This window comes from Gossypium hirsutum, chromosome A04 (genome assembly GCF_007990345.1).
Source record: "Gossypium hirsutum isolate 1008001.06 chromosome A04, Gossypium_hirsutum_v2.1, whole genome shotgun sequence".
Lineage (NCBI taxonomy): Eukaryota > Viridiplantae > Streptophyta > Magnoliopsida > Malvales > Malvaceae > Gossypium > Gossypium hirsutum.
The window spans coordinates 61779066-61782895 of record NC_053427.1 but is presented as its reverse complement, the minus strand read 5'-3'; the positions used below and the strand labels follow the sequence as shown (position 1 = coordinate 61782895).

At 34.0% G+C, this 3830-nt stretch overlaps 1 non-coding gene across 1 annotated transcript; it reads right to left on the bottom strand.

The window, feature by feature from the left end:
* Window positions 1-3419: 3419 nt before the first annotated feature.
* LOC121228544 (small nucleolar RNA R71) lies at window positions 3420-3526 on the bottom strand. Its single transcript, XR_005926119.1, has one exon. It is a non-coding gene; the product is annotated as a small nucleolar RNA R71 (small nucleolar RNA).
* Window positions 3527-3830: the final 304 nt, after the last annotated feature.

Genomic DNA, 3830 nt, shown 5'->3' with positions numbered 1-3830 from the left:
GTCAAAACACAGGAATTTTAAGAATTAATTAAAAATCACAGAAATCCCGAAAATCTCGAAAATTGGGGCGTTACATTACTGTTTTCAGCTCAATAGAGCTTACTGTTTATCAGCTCAGGAGGAGCTTACTGACCAGGACTCGAAAGAGCATGTATGATGATGAATTGACGGATTACTAACATTGTTCACTCGACTATCCTTTGAAGTTATAATAGGTTCAATGGGTCCAACTAATGTTTATACGCATAAGTTACGAGTTATGAGTGATATTGATGTTATATGTATGATATGTGAATTTTGTAATAATACAGAATATTGTATTAATGGGGGGAATGCTGGTTATATGAATGAATTACAATTTATACGGATAGAAATGAATTGCCATAATGTTATGTGAATTACATGGTGTTGATGATTTTATAAGCTTATGTATTTGGCAAATTTCGTTGGATTGTATTGAAATGGTAATATAGGTTATAATGACGTATGAACAAATGTTATATATGTGAATCGAGATATAGGTGGTTTAACCAACATATGCCCATTAGTGTGCAAAATACAGTTTATTCGATGTTATTTCCATGGTTCAACAGAGAAAGTAATGGTATGAAAATTGAAATGATGATATGAATCAGTTCAGGTATACGCGACACACTCGACAAGTGATATTTAATAATTTCACATGATATGTAAGTGAAAACTGATGAATACATACAGAACTTACAAGGTTGTTATTATATTACGTGTTGGTTTTGATGGAACTGATCTATATATCCTTATGTTTCTCTAATTCTGAATTAATTGTTAACTTGTATATAGTACTGGAAACACAAAAAATTATATACTTTTTCATACCTAACTTTACTTAAATTCATGCAAATCCGGGTAAATTCTTGTCGAAAAATAATTAAATATTATAAATAATTAAAATGTGTTAAAAATATAAACATGGTGAATTTAGTTAAATTTATACTTAATTTTGATTAATTTTGACTATTTTCAATAGATTCGCGCAAAGGGCGAAAATTGGCTCAGCTAACACTACTGAAAGCACAAAACCGAGAAGCAATTTGAAGTTTCGAGGCACTTTAATTTCCAGCCTAAGAAGGTCCAAAAATGTGTATTAATTCATAATTTAATTAATTTTAATTTATTCCCCATTTAATTTGGGTTAAATAAATTATTTTTAATTAATTATGGAGAAAGGGTCCAGTTGAACCGCACTAGTCGAACCATATTGAGTGAACCAAACCAGCCACTAAATTGTCAGCCCAGAACCGTCCATATGCTGACCCAAATCAGCATTTTATCTGATTAAATATGCTTGCAAAAAGGGCCTTGAAGAACTTTCAAAATGCATTCAAACCCCTCTTTTAATTGTGGCTTTATGAAACTGCCCCAAGCTTAAAATAGAAAAGTTGAAACTCTCAACTTTTCCATGTGTATGGCTGGACAAGGAAGGTCTCTTAGGCTAATTATTTTTGCTATTTTTAGCTTCCCTATTCCGCTATAGAAGCCACCCCTTGCTGATCATTCAAAGCATCCCTCATTCCACAATATTCTCTCATTCCCTGTCTCACTTTTCTCTCATTTTTCCATCCCATTTCCCTTATAGCTCAAGTGTCGATTTCTTCTCTTGGGAAAGAGGCTCTTGTCAGCCCTTTTGGAGCAGTAATTAAATGTTCATAGGCCACCTTGATAGCCGAGGGCAACGAAGAACGAAGAACGGAGCAACTAGTCAAGCCACGGAGAAACACCAGATTTGCTTCTTGTTCCCTATCTCTCTAATTTTTGTTGTTGTTTTGACGAACATGTTTTTGAATATTTATGCTATTGAAATGGTTATTTTAATCAATTTAGCTTAAACTTAAGTTTGTGTTGGGTTGATTATATTCTACCTGCTTAAATTGTTAAAATCGTGTTTATGTTGTTATAGGCCTCGGTAATATGCTTGATTAAGTAAAATCATGCCTAAGTTATTCTTGCGTTACGACTGTGAGGTAGCTAATGAATTAATTATTTAAACTGATTGCAATTGTAATTAATTGACACAGTACTTAATCAGTGCATGTTTATTCTTCTAAGGTAGCTGAAGGTTAATTTAGCAATGTATCTGGCGATATTATTGCCTTGCATAACTTGCAAGATTATTGTGTTTAAACTGTTTCAGGGTAGGGATGCCTTGTTACCTCACATAGTCTATTATATGCTAATTAGATTTAATTAATCGTTTGAATTGACATAGGGATATGCAAGAGATTAGTTCAGTTTAATGAGTATGTATGTGCAATAACATGTTTGCTTACTAGAATCTGTTTAGTCGGTTGAATTGACATAAGGATATGTCAAGAGATGAATGGATTTTTGTATGTAAGTTTGTTCATGAGTTAGCAAATTATCGAGTTGCTGTGAATTTATTTGTATCAGTGTAAACATGAGTTTAATAATTCTAAGTTCAAGAAATATAATTAATCCAACACAAGTATGTTACCTTGATTAAATCTTATTTGAAATCATGCATTAGAAATCATTTGTTTTATTTTAATTTTCTTACTTAGTTTTTAAATAGTTTTTGACCATCTTTTAAAACCAAATTATTTTTACCTCACCAAATTGTTTTACAATTAATTTCATAAATAATTCTTTTTTACAATCCTTGTGGGTACGATAACTCGACATTACTTGTCACTTTATTATTTGTTGCGATTGTGTACACTTGCACATTTTTTCGTCGTTCCAAGTTTTTAGCGTCGTTGCCGGGGACTGTTTTAAAAAAAAAGTGATTATTTGTGAATTTGTTAGTTTTACATTTTGGTTTATTTTTCTGTTTAATTTTTAACTTAATTAATTTTTCTTTGATAATTTTAGGTGTTTATAAGTATTGACCAGATTATTGACTTACTTCCTGTAGACCCTCAGATGGAACGAACCTTTTGACAATGAAGAAGACAAGCGAACCAGAGAAGGACTGAAGGAATGAATTTCGAGAATATGAATCAAGGAAACAGAGCAAACCTTGCTCAAAATCCTATCCTTATTGCTGACGATAGGGATAGAGCCTTAAGACAATATGCTGTGCAGTATTTAACGATCTTAATTCGGGCATTAGGAGACTCGAAATCGAGGCACAACAATTTGAGCTAAAGCCAGTCATGTTCCAGATGCTTCAGATGGTGGGCCAATTTAGTGGAATGCCTACTGAAGATCCTCATCTTCATCTAAGACTATTTATGGAGGTGAGCGACTCTTTCAAATTAGCTGAAGTTCCCGAATATGCGTTATAATTGAAGTTGTTCCTATACTCACTAAGGGATTGAGCTCAAGCTTGGTTGAATTCATTGCCACCAAACTCAATTTCTACATGGCAAGAGTTAGCCAAAAGATTCCTCATGAAGTATTTCCCACCAAGCAAGAATGCTAAGTTGAGGAACAAGATCACTACCTTCCAGCAAATGGATGATGAGTCCTTGTCTGAGGCATGGGAACGATACAAAGAACTATTACGAAAAGGCCCTCACCATGGAATCCCATATTGCATCCAACTTGAGACATTTTATAATGGTCTCAATGCTCACACGAGGATGGTAGTGGACGCTTCTACTAATGGTGCTCTCCTATCTAAGTTTTATAATGAGGCTTACGAAATCATCGAGAGGATCGCCAGCAACAATTATCAATGGCCAACCAATCGAGCCACGTCAAGAAGACGAGTCACTGGAATACTTGAAGTGGACGCTCTCACTTCACTTGCTTAAGAATCTTAAGAATCTTACCACAAATGGGCCTAACAGTTTTGCAGCCCAACCACCTCACCAATATGAGAGTATAGC